The sequence below is a fragment of the Bos grunniens genome, chromosome 8 (assembly GCF_055505025.1).
Source record: "Bos grunniens cultivar Pamir isolate PY7600 chromosome 8, Bosgru_T2T1.0, whole genome shotgun sequence".
NCBI classification, from domain to species: domain Eukaryota; kingdom Metazoa; phylum Chordata; class Mammalia; order Artiodactyla; family Bovidae; genus Bos; species Bos grunniens.
Window position 1 is genome coordinate 79,704,663 of NC_141172.1, and position 13,408 is coordinate 79,718,070.

Sequence of the window (13,408 nt, forward strand, 5' to 3'; positions counted from 1 at the left end):
AAAGTGGTTGAGATGGGATTGCTTATTAGAAACCAGTTCTTCCCACTAGTCTGTGGCTAGATTGAACATATATCATAAGAGGGCCCAGAATGGGATAGTTTTGAAGAACTGCAGTTTTTAATGGACATAATAATCCCAATGTAGAAATGTTTATCACTTTTCATTCACTTGAATTTCATGTCCCATGGTGTGCTAAGCACAGACTTCTCATGGTAACTTTTTTTTAGTATCACAAATTGACCAATAATATCTTATTTTGACTTCCCTGGTGGCTCAGATGGTAAAGAATCTGTCTGCAGTGTGGGAGAACTGGGTTTGATCCTGGGTCAGGAAGATCCCCTGGAGAAAGACATGCAACACACTCCAGTATTCTTGCCTGGAGACTCCCATGGACAGAGGAGCCTGGTGGGCTACAGTCCATGGGTTGCAAAGAGTTGGACACGACTGGTGACTAACACTTGTTATCTGATTTACTACTCACATAATTTTCCCACTTAATTTGGTAGCTTTCCAAAAGATTGAGCAGAAACTGGAGCCCATGCATTAATTTACATGGGTAAAGTAATGGGTCTTGAAGGTAAATGATTATATTTAGTGCCAGATCCTCTGAATAAAATCTACTACAATGCTTTACTCATGACAAATGTTGTCTCTTGGAAAGAATACATGAAAAAAGATAGGGTATAATGTTAAGAAGCAATAAATTCCACATTGAATACTGTCAAGTATTTTAAAAAAATATCTCCCATTTGTTGCATGAGTAGGTGATAAGATTTTTCTTACTTTAAAACAAATTTCCATTGTCAAGAGAATTTAACTGCCAGTTATTTCACAGACAAAAAAGAAAGGTTAAACTTTTGTTCTTTATGAAATAGAAGCTGTTTTGAGAAAAGAAGAGCTACATCTACTATATTCCTACTAAGACTATGACATAAACTTGACTCAAAAATTAAAATCATTTTGAGAGGACAACCGTAAGATTGAACCTAATAGGCACCTGCTAAAATACCTTCTTCTTGGTCATTTCCTTCCAAACATGCCATAGTTTTTAAGCATCTGAAAAGTCTAGATGATTTCCACATATAGCTAAAGGTTTAAGGCAAGTAGAAAGAGCTTTGGTTTGTGGCTTATTTTTTTAGAGGTTTAGTTTGGATTTACAAGCTACTTTTGGAAGTTATGAGTAAATACTTTTAAAAGTCAGTTCTGAATTTGGGAGGGTAGGGATGGAGCATAAATCCCTGAATTGAAAACCCCATGTCCTATAAAACTACCCTGCTGGACCGTTTCGATATGGAAAAGAGCTTCCAAAAGTGGCTTCTAGATTTGCACCCCTTGGGAATATCTAACCGTGTGTCAGTCACTTAGTGGTATCTGACTCTCTGTGACCCCATGGACTCCCGGAGGAGCTCCATAGGCTCCTCTGTCCATGGAATTATCCAGGCAAGACTACTGGAGTGGGTTGCCATTCCCTTCTCCAAGAGATCTTCTTGATGCAAGAATCAAACCCAGGTCTTCTGCATTGCAGGTAGATTCTTTACCATCTGAGCCACCAGGGAAGCTCCAAAATAAACTGTTGGGGCCTCAGAATAGAGATGGTTGCGGACAGGAAACCAGGAGATGGAGTTTTTCCAACCGGCTTTCTCATTATTTCACTGGCTATGTTTTTTTAGGAAAATTACTGGGAGTCCATTTTCTCATTTGGAGATGAGCTCTGTTCCCTTTCAATTATTCTCTTCCATATAGGCAGGATGGAGTGCTTCCATTCCAGGGCTGTGCCTCACCACTAGGATGATCCTGGCTGTCTGCACTTGGCACAGAGAGCAGTCGGCCAGCTTCTAAGGCAGAAGCTTCTCCACTCCTAGTGATTCTTTTAAAAAGTTAAAACAGCAACAGAGAGAAGTGCTATCTGTACCTTTTTGATGATGGATTTAGTACCTTTCTTATCAGGGGATTCTAGCCATCTTTTAAAGGTAAGCCTAAGCAAGAAAACTTGAAAAAAACTAAGCTGTTTTCTCAAAACCCAATTTTCCTCTAAACTATAAAACTTTTCTAGATCAGTTTCACCTATGTAGCAGCTTGTTGATTTGAAACACATACAGTTGGCCCCTTAATATCTAATGTGCTCAAGAATTTTTGGATGTAAATTTCTGCAAGTTTCCAGGAAGCTACCTTGTAGTATAGCCAGTTTCCCAGAACCTAAAACAAATTAGATTAATCATGCTAGAAACTAAATAAAAGTGCCTTGTTGGGGACTGTTTGGGCAAGCCCTAATACTCTCTCCAGTTGGCCAAGAGGAAAAGAGCATCTGGGAGGGCTTAGCTGCCACCCACCCTGCTCGAGAACAGAGATGTGACTCTAAGCCTCAGTGTGGCTTCACTTCAGATGGCTCTTCAAGTATTCTATCTGATGCCAGAAGCTTGTTCTCCTAAGGCAGAAAAAACAAACAGCAGGCACAACTTTTGGAGATTTTTATTTGCGATAAGTGTGATTTTTAAACATTTGAGCTCAGAACTACTAAGGCTTTGTTTTGCTATTTTTGTAGGGCTATTTTTGCCCCTCTTCCTGACTTGCTGAGCATCTTTCATCACCCATCCTCTAGTCCTGTGCTTCTGTGAAGACAAGCATCTCTGTTTGGGGGTATTTACAAGCCTTGGAGAATGTGTGGGCCTGACAGCACCTGATACTTGATTTGTTATTGTTGTTGATTTCTTCCTTAGTGCTGCATAAACTCCAGCGTGTCACAGAGCTGCTGGAGGGAATCCGCCCTGGCCATATGTTCTTAATCGTGGGCTCCCAGCGTGCACAGAACCCAGCTGCTGGTGCTTGGGATTGAGTTGATTCCCAGGCACTGTCACCTGATCTCTCCTCTGCTCTTGCCAGCATTCAGGAACTGAAAATATTTACTTTGTGTTGGCTTGACGAAACCCAGTAAATAGCAACCTTTGCAGGGACCAGAACTCATGCCAAAGGAGTGGGGAGGTTGAGGGTCCGAATAGGCCATTATGCTTATAAGAGGAGTTTTCTGAACTGTGATGCGAAACCCAGAGGTGATCAAGTCTCAGATTTCTCTTGCCTCTGAAATCAGCATTTACTGACCCAGACTTTGGAACCGAATAAAAGTATGATCCACTCCCCCCGCCCATTTTCATTCTAAATTTCTTTCTGAGAAATGTAGCCAAAAAGGTTTTTCAAATCATTTTCTCTGTATTTGTTAGGTGATTGCTTGATCACTCAATGAGTCATTTAACAAATGTTAGCTGAACTGCCACCATTTTCTAGGCTCTATTCTGGGTGATGGAGATTCAATAAAGAAAAAGAAGAAAGATCTCTAACCTCAAGAAAATAAATCAGCAGGATAATTTCATATTGAGACAAAAGATATGAAAGAATCAAACTAAGGGATTTGGTAGAGAATATTTGTGAAGCTGTAGTAAATAGGAGATTAGAGCAAGTTCCTCTGAGATGCTGGTATTTGACTCAAGACCTGAAGGGAAAGAGGCAGCCTTGAGAAAAATTGTACACCAGATTTTAAGGCAGAAGGAACTGTAAATGTTAAGACTCTACTGGGGCAAAGATGAGCTTCATAGCATAAAGGAATGGGAAAGATATTGGCTTTCAGGAACCAAGTGAATGAAAGGTATGGGGTAAAAGGTATCTCTATCAGTATCTCACACCACTATTTTTACAAACTGTTGTTTTATTCTTTTACATGACACTGCACCTGTTTAATCATCAGGACAGATAAATGCTAAGTGTAAGCAGAATTTCTTGAAGTTAAGCAGACACAAAATGAAGCACTGCTAACCCTCCAAAGACATGGCAAAACGGTGCAGCCCAGGAGGCTTGGCGACAGACACTAGGACACAGGACCACAGAGGAATCTGATCGAATTCTAGGTAATTGCATCCTGTGTTCCCTTGGAATCCCAGTCTTTTAGAGCTCCAAGTCTTAGGGGGCACTGTAGCTCTCTAAGTGAGCCCAGCCTCTAAACTGAGTTGACTGTTGGTGTCATGGAAGATAGCAAGTAGAGGGCTGGAGTCAGCTGGACCTTGATGGGAGTTTTGCCTCTGTCCTCTCTTCCTCTGTCCCTGGGAAGGTGACCTTCCTTCCTGAGCCTCAGTTTCACTGTCAGTTAAATCCATAGTTCCTAGCATAGCCAGCATGGGATAATATTTGGAAAAAATCTCTAGCATATTTTCAAAAATTGAAGGATAACTTTCACATTTCATTAAGTGAGCAGAGTTTTATTATAATACTATCATATGTGAATAAAGACTTGGGGCACAATCACCCAAATGGTGGCTTCTGGTCTGAGCACTTGTCATTTGAGTTGATTAATTTTAAATAGCAGAATGGTAATTAAGGAAAATGGGCAAAAATCCTCTGAGAGTATTCCAGGGAGAATCACAGAAAAGAGAACCACTTGTTTTTCAAGGATAAACTTGGCTGGGAAAATGGTGGACACAGATAGAGGTATCTCAGGTAGGGGCACGGGCACCCAGTAAGTCTGATGAATTGTGTCTCATGGTGTCGAACTGTCATCAGCAGCATTCACTGGCAAAGTCACGCTTGCTTGCATGCACATACTGGCTGTGATTTCATCCTAGGAGCTCCTTAAAGATTCCTTCAGGCTCCTGGTATTATCCAGCATCTGAGAACCATACTGACAAACATTGGATGAATTGTTGTCATTGGGTTCCATGGACTTCAGTCTTTTCTTTTGTAAAATGAATTACATGCTGTAAAGGATCATGGGTTTCTTCACAGTCTGACATTAAACACTCACATGATTTTTTAATATTTAATAGAATCTGTATGTAAGAGAATGTATAATATGTAATATTTCACATACAACTTGCTGTTCCATGTAAGGAAATAAATGACCCAGAGAAGCTAGTTAATTTTACCTGCATTTCTTGAGTCACTCACCAGAAAATGGTTTTTCTTCAGACAGACATCAACAGATATTCCTGTCTTCGAGACTTTAAGATATCAGCCAGATTACAATGTTTCCATTCGTTTTTAAAGTGGAATTATTCATTATAAATTAGAGAATGAATTATTTACTGACTGAAGAAGTAACAATATAAGAATGCTCTTATAAACAAAATTGTCAAGATACAATGAAGAACAATGTCTATTTGTGTATTTTTACCAATGTATGTGATTATCGATTCTGCAATTTTATAATACTTTTTCTAGCCTTGTAGGACAAACTTCTTCTTGTTTTGGATTTTAAAGATTGCCTTCAGTTCAGTTCAGTTGCTCAGTCATGTCCGACTCTTTGAGACCCCATGAATCGCAGCACGCCAGGCTTCCCTGTCCATCACCAACTCCCAGAGTTCACTCAGACTCACGTCCATCGAGTCAGTGATGCCATCCAGCCATCTCATCCTCTGTCGTCCCCTTCTCCTCCTGCCCCCAATCCCTCCCAGCATCACAGTCTTTTCCAATGAGTCAACTCTTTGTGCATCTTAAATTTTTAAAATATATATGTGGACTTTGTCTCAAGTTGTCAATTAACAACCTAGACAGCATATTAAAAAGCAGAGACATTACTTTACCAACAAAGGTCCATCTAGTCAAAGCTATGGTTTTTCCAGTAGTCATGTGTGGATGTGAGAGCTGGACTATAAAGAAAGCTGAGCGCCAAAAAATTGATGCTTTTGATCTGTGATGTTGGAGAAGACTTTTGAGAGTCACTTGGACTGCAAGGAGATCCAGAAGGATCCAGTCCATCCTAAAGGAAATCAGTCCTGAATATTCATTGGAAGGACTGATGCTGAAGCTGAAACTTCAATACTTTGGCCACCTGATGCAAAGAGCTGACTCATTTGAAAAGACCCTGATGCTGGGAAAGATTGAAGGTGGGAGGAGAAAGGGACGACAGAGGATGAGATGGTTGGATGGCATCACCAACTCAATGGACATGAGTTTGAGTAAACTCTGGGAGTTAGTGATGGACAGGGAGGCCTGGTGTGCTGCAGTCCACAGGGTCACAAAGAGTCAGACATGACTAAGCAACTGAACTGAACTGAATAGATTAGTTGAAGGGAGGATTTATATCTTTGTGATGTTAGTTTCTTCTCCAAGGACTTAATATTTCTTTTCATTGATTTAGGCACTTAGCTGGACTTCCCTGGTGGCTCAGATGGTAAAAGAATCTGCCTGCAGTGCAGGAGACCCAGAGTTGACCCTTGTGGTCAGGAAGATCCCATAGAGAAGGGAATGGCTACCCACTTCAGTATTCTTGCCTGGAGAATTCCATGGACAGAGAAGCCTGATGGGCTATAGTTCATAAGGTCATAAAGAGTCAGACACAACTGAATGACTAATACTTTCACTTTTTAACTTTCAGCATTTAAAAATTTATTTATATTTCTCCATAAAGTTATTGCTGAACACTTTGTATGTTTGTGTTATTTTGCATATGAGGCTATCATCATTATATCTACCATCTAGTTGTCTCTGTTTATGACCTAATGCTATTTATGTTGTATATTAATTTGGTAGTTACTCACCTTACTGAATACATATGTGCAACCAAGCAGGACCCTATGGGGCCTTCCAAGGACAGTTTCCTACCCCCACCCATGTCCTCCACCTGCCTCTTACCCATAGAAAACTTTAGCCTCCTAGGCCTTCCCTGAGTTCCAAAGAATAAATTTTATCAGAGAAGCAAGAACATGCAGAAAGAAAGGAAAACAATCAAAGAAGACAAAATAATACTTTAGCTATTAAACAAAGTCAAGGACCTTTAGTTTTTCTTCAAGGCCTATGGATAATATTCTGAGTCATGTCCCTTGAGCTGTTTTACAGATACTGAAACTCCCACCAGGTGGAAGAAGTTAACTATATGCTGCCCACAAGCATGAAAACCCCAGACTAGCTGGAACCAGAAGTTTAGTGATGTTGACTCCTGATTACTTCACCACCAGCCAATCACAAGAACATCCATCCATGAGCTGATCACACACCTGACCACCCCAGTCCTTCACTCTATCTTTAAAAACCTTTTCCTTGGAAGCCTTTGGGGAGTTTGTGTCTTCTAAGCACTAGCTACTTGGACTCCTTGCTTGGCACCCTGCAATAAACACTACACTTCCCTTCACCACAATCCAGTGTCAGTAGATTGGCTTTACTGTGCATGGGCAAGTAGACCTACATTTGGTTCAATTATAAACGTGTGTGTATCTCAGATATATGCTCATATATAATCTATGTATATTTGCATGTGTATTTATATATTAGCATCCAGAAAATATGGACTCTAATATATAAACATGGGCTGGAAGAACCACACACCAAAGTCATGCTAGTGATTATCTCCAGAAAGGAGGAAGGCATGAAGAGAATTGGAATAGAGAGGCCAAATAGAGTGAGAGAGCCGACTTCAGCTGTCATATTCTCCACTATCGTTAAAAATAACTCAAATGACAATATGTCGGCATTTACTCATTGTGAATTTTAGATATTATTTATTAGACCCTGAACCTCTTCGATTTTTAAAAACAAAACAAGTTTCCTTTGTTTACACTGAATAGCCGTCTACACCATCCCCCTGCTAACATGACTTACAGGTCACCTGTCTGACTGTGCACATCTGAGCTCTCAGATGTGTCCCTGACCTATCACTTTGCCCTGTTGATCACTTTCCTAGCTCTTATCACTGTCAGGAAATGTCCTTTTCACTTACATTTTAGTCCTCTATCCTCCCACCTCTCCATTAGGACCAAAGCTCGGAACAGCAGTGTCCCAGCCTGCCTCCTTCCTTGCCCTGTCATGAGCTGGAGAGCAGGGTGTGGTACACAGCACAGGTGCTGAATGAGTGAACACTCCCTGGAAGGCAAAGGACAATTTGTTCCTGAGCTCTTCTGTCAGCTCCTGAACACAGCTACCTGAAACTTCCTTTCAGAGTCAAAATGGAAAAGTTTTCTGCTTTCAGGAAGGAACAAAGATGAGATTAGACTTTCTTCTTGAATTTTTGTATTACTCCATTTTTCTCATGCAAGAAAGAATTCTTTGGAAAATCACCTTAGGACATCTCTCTGACTGACTTGGCCTCTTCTCCCCAGCCAGCGTCTCCCTCAAACTGTTCTTATGGCTACTTTGGCCCGTAGGGAAATTTGCAAGTTACTCAAGAACTCTTTCTCTATTTTATTGAGGTATAGTTAATTGGGATTCCCCAGTGGCTCAATGGTAAAGAACCCACCTGCAGTGCAGGAGATGCAGGAGACACATGTTCAGTCTCTGGATCGGGAAGATCCCCTGGAGGAAGGCATACCAATCCACTCCAGTATTCTTGCCTGGAGAATTCCATGGATTGAGGAGCCATGGGGAGTCATGGTGTCGCATAGGGTTGCAAAGTCCATGGGGTCCAAAGTCCACAGTCCATAGGGTCGCAAAGAATCAGACACAACTGAAGTGGCTGAGCACAGCACAGCACATAGTTGTTTTACACAATTGTGTTAGTTTCAGGTATACAGCAAAGTGATGCATATATATGTGTTTGTTGTTGTTATTTAGTCACTCAGTCATACCCAGCTCTTTTTCTACCCCGTAGACTGTAGTCCCACCAGACTCCTCTTTCCATGGGAGTTCTCAGCAAGAATACTGGAGCAGGTTACCATTTCCTTCTCCAGAGGATCTTCCTGACCCAGGGATCAAACCCAAATCTCCTGCATTGGCACACAGCTTCTTTACCACTGAGCCATCTGGGAAGCCCTGTGTATTTGTATATATGCATGCATTTCAGATTATTTTCTATTATAGATTATTACAAAATATTGAATACAGTTCCCTGTACTTATAGTAAATTCCTGTGGCTTATCTATTTTGTATGTAGTAATGTATATCTGACAGTCTCACATTCTTAATTTATCCCTTCTCCTTCCCTTCCTTTTGTTTGCTTTCTATGTTTCCAAGTCTGTTTCTGTTTTGCAAATAGATTCATTTGCAACACTTTTTAAATCCCACATATAAGTGAGAGCATACAGTATCTGTCTTTCCCTGTCTGACTCACTTCCTTTAATTTGATCATCATTAGGTCCATCCATATTGCTGTAAGTGGCAGTGCTGTGCTCTTGGGATGGCTGAGTAATAGTCTGTTGTATGTACACACCGCATCCTTATCCATTCACCTGTGGGATGGCTGAGTAATAGTCTGTTGTATGTACACACCGCATCCTTATCCATTCACCTGTTGATAAATATTATGTTGCTTCCATGAAGGCCTCTGCTTCCTGAAAGTTCCAAACATCTCTGCTTTTCTATGGATATTTAAGAGCATATTAAAATAAAATAGAGGAGTAGGGTGAATGAAATAGATGAGGGAGGTCAAAAGGTGTGAACTTCCAATCATAAAATAAAGCAGCCCTGGGGATGAAGTATACAGCATGGCAACTACAGTTAATAGTACTATATTGTATATTTGAAAGTTGCCTAGAGAGTAGGTTTTAAAAGTTCTCATCACAAGAAAAAAAAATGCAACTATGTGTGGTGATGGGTGTTAACCAGTCTCTTTGTGGTGATCGTTTCACAATATATACAGATATTGAATCATTATCTTGTACACCTAAAACTAATATAATATGTTAATTATACCTTAATTTTAAAAATGGGAATTAAAAAAACACTATGATTTTTATCATATAAAAATATAAACTACATATTTGCTAAAAATTGATTATCTTATTAATCGGTTTGCCCTTATGTTATTTTTGTTATTCCTTACTAATCTTAGGAAGACACTCCCTACTTTTATTTGACCTATATGTGTGTTTTAAAAATCTTATTTAAAGTGAACCATCAGTATAAAACACTAAACCATTTTTAAGGATTATTTTCTTTTAAAATATGAGCAATGTCAACATAATTTAATACTTACTCCAATATTTATCTGTCTTTAAAATGTACACTAACCAGAGCTATATCTTTACAAATGTCGACGTTAAGGTGCTTTCCATGAGGTATATAACTTTTCTGGCATGATCCTATGTTTTAAATTCCAAATTGTGAAATTGCAAGTAGAAAAAATAGCATGTGTTTTTTAAACTTTCAGGTATACAATTGTCTAGTTTCCATTATCAGTACCATTGTGGTATGTGTTTCTGAAAGATTTTGTCTGGAATTCTCCCCTAACAGGAAGGAGAACAGAGCAGAGTCCACTTGTAACCTGGCCCTGAGCTGCTGAGAACGAGGAAGAGGCTGGAGCAGAAGGGCCATTTGTCTTTGTTATTAGGAAGTAAATCAACCTTTGTTTTCCTGGCCAAACTCAAGGAATGTCATTATTACCAAATAAATTGTGTCGTTACAAATCAATCAAGTCACCTTTCATTTAAATGTGAATCACTTTAATTGTCTAGGCTTCAAACTTGATTCCACTCCATGGAAACAAATGATTAGAAACATAGATCATTCAAACTCTACACTTGGTACAAAATTTTCAACAAAGCAAGTTTTCTTTTTTTAGATTAGTCAACAAACTATCTCATCATTCAATTTCTCTCTTAATGAACAGGTTATCACAAAGCTTTGCTTGTGAGTATAAGATCAATTTGGGAAAAAGTTGAAAGCTACCTTCCCCAGAATATGGCAAAAATTACATGCTTGGAGAAACCATGAACGAGATATTGATGTCTGATAAGCACATGTATATTTTAAGATCTGATCTTTACTGATAAACCAAAAACAGAAGTGCAAGCCTTCGTGCATATTTGAAAGAAATTTCCTAAGGACTTAAAGGCCAGATGGATTGATATTTACTTTTAACAAAGGTTCAGTCCACATTTTGCTGAGCAGGGAACTTATAATTGACAACCCTAGGTCTTAAGTTCTGCTGTGGGAGTTTTCGTATGGCTTATAATTTCATTAGTGTAGTTCTGAATTAATGATGCTACTCACCCAAAAGATTGCCCTATCTCCCCTCTAGATTTTGCTGTGGGTTCTCACACTGTCCTTTCCCTGTGACCTCTCTCCCACCTCTGACCTCCTCCCAGTTTTCACCCTTGCTTTAACAATTGATTTATGGTGGGCCCATGGAAGGGTCAAGCCTACTTTTATGGTTTGCTTAAAATATTTCTTTTAGAGTGAGCATCAGAAGTGGTCTTCAATCCTCGCTAAACAGTTTCCCCAAGACCTCAAAAGGGCTTCCTTTACTGCCCATCACTGCACCTTATTTATATCTTTTGTACTTGTGAAGAGAGACTCATTAAATAAGGCAATTTTAAAACTTTTACCAAAATGAATAACTTATAAAAGATGTGGGGATTAGCTTTTTTATTTTCCCAGTGAGAATGTCCATGAATATATGTGTAACTCAGGGTAGGGAGGTATAGGGAAGAGAGAAGAAAAAGTCACTAAGAATAATTATAAGCCTGGAATTATTTCTTTCACTGATCTATTTTTCCTTGCATTTGACAGTCTGATCTTTGCTGGCACTGAAGCCTGCGGGGCCATTGGGTATACCCTTACATTCATGGCCTCAACAGTAAATTCTACCCTTTTGTTTAATCTGACTTCCTGTTGTTGTTTCAATATACTAAATAATTGCCAAATTTAGGAATACTTTTTTTAAAACTCGGGTTTATAAAACAGCCTTTTCTTTTTTGTTTTACATTTCGAAGATTCTGAAAATAGAAATTTACAAGACACACCGCTATTTATTTTTAAACACATGTACAATCTGAAAGACTAAATAGTGCCTAAAAAAGGAGAATTTAAGCCAAGACTTCTGGCTTAAGAATGAATACAATCTTAATACTCTAAATCTGGATCTTAACATTGAATTTTTTATTGCTGTGAAATATTTGCCACCTCAGTGATCTTACGTTAAGTAGCACCATATGACATGTCCATAGATGGCTTCCCCAAACTTATTGATCTTCCCCCTCATTGGTCATTAAAAGTGTGATTTATTAGCCTGACATTTTTAATAGGGCAAAGCTCAGAGGTTTATTACAATGGATTTCTCGCTTCCACGTTGCCTTCGGCTGCTACCAGGCCACACAAGCCATCAAGGTAACTTTTTAAGGAGAAGCCAGCTTTTAATTTATTTATTTTAATTAAATGGCAGTCTCTTCATTTTTAAAGTGTTTTATACTTATCACATAACAATGAATTAATTTTTCTCATTGTACCCTTCTCTTTCATGTAAATTGAAGTGTTCCCCCTACCACCACCCTGCCCAGTTAGATGTCGTTTTCATTTAGTGCGAGGCTTGGCAGGATTCCCGAAGTGAGCAAGCTTGAACTGAAGGGTCTGCTGCCAAGAGTCGCTGTGATCTTGGACAAAAGCACACGTCTCTGACCCACTGCCTTCCTTGGCTCTGGAAGGTGACACAGCCATGAACTAGGAGTCTCTCACTCATGAAATCGCAAATCCAGTCACCTAAGTGGGACTTACCCAGCATATGAACAAAGTCCAAATTAAGGGCTGTGCTCTGCATCTTAACTTCCTGTTCTTTGTGGTCATGGACCCTTATGAATGGGAACAAATATGTGCGCTCACCGTCAGGTTTAGCTTCATACCTCTGGATCCTGGCTGGTGCCCAGGAGAAATCTGAGGGGTAGAGGGTGAGAAGCAGGTCAGCAGCAGGGGGGATTCAAATGAAGAGGTGGTACAGGGCTGGATTCTTGCCCCGGATTTGAACCTTCAGTCTCACTCGTGTTATGAAGTTCCTTTTCCTCTGGTGTCTTCCATTAATGCATGTTTAATTTGCCTGTATTTTATTAGTAGGAGCTGATTAAGAGAAGAAGGAGGAGGTGGAAGAGAAAGAAGAGAAGAAATAAAGTTTTTTGAGAGAAAGAGCTGTGGTTCTTTTGTGGTTAGCCTGTTCAGTCAGCCACCACATCCTGTACATGCACAAACCCAAAATATTAGCTTCACGTCTTCTGGAGGTTGTTTGAAACAGAATCCTTTGCTTCACACTCACTTCAATTGCAGGCACAGGTACACAGCCAAGGAGACACTAGGAAAGGAGGGCGCTCTGGCCCAGGCCTGAAACCGGGCTTTTCTGTGAACAAGGAACAATTGCATTTGAGATATTTGTGATGTGTGTTCTAGGATATCAGAACTTTTGCTGAATTTTTTTTTCCACAAATGCTTTTGGAACCAAAAAACATGGTACAGGAGTCATTTTATAATGAATTATAAAATGCCTCCTGTGATTTTAACCTTCCTCTCCACTTTTCATTTTGACTTCTTCCTGGTGAATAAATGCAGTGGACATGTCCGTGGTCACAGTGGGTGCTGACCGTTCACCTCCCTCACTTCATCTCACACTTATCAGCAAGCAGCCCCTCTTTCCCTGCCCAGTGTGTGTCCTGGGTCCACCGAGACGTGTGTCCTCCTAGCAAGGGGCACTTCACAAGAGGCGGGATAGGAATGGAATTCAACTCAACCTCCAGAA

General features: G+C 39.9%; 1 long non-coding RNA gene across 3 annotated transcripts; it reads left to right on the plus strand.

The window, feature by feature from the left end:
* The first annotated feature begins 1,527 nt into the window (after positions 1 to 1,527).
* Positions 1,528 to 10,320, plus strand: LOC147367532 (uncharacterized). Of its 3 annotated transcripts, none has more exons than XR_015168837.1 (3): positions 1,528 to 1,970; positions 3,737 to 3,896; positions 10,144 to 10,320. It is a non-coding gene; the product is annotated as an uncharacterized LOC147367532 (long non-coding RNA). The 3 variants fall into 3 exon arrangements; XR_015168839.1 differs by lacking the exon at positions 10,144 to 10,320 and adding an exon at positions 6,122 to 6,323; XR_015168838.1 differs by lacking the exon at positions 1,528 to 1,970 and adding an exon at positions 2,097 to 3,119.
* The last annotated feature ends 3,088 nt before the right edge of the window (positions 10,321 to 13,408 follow it).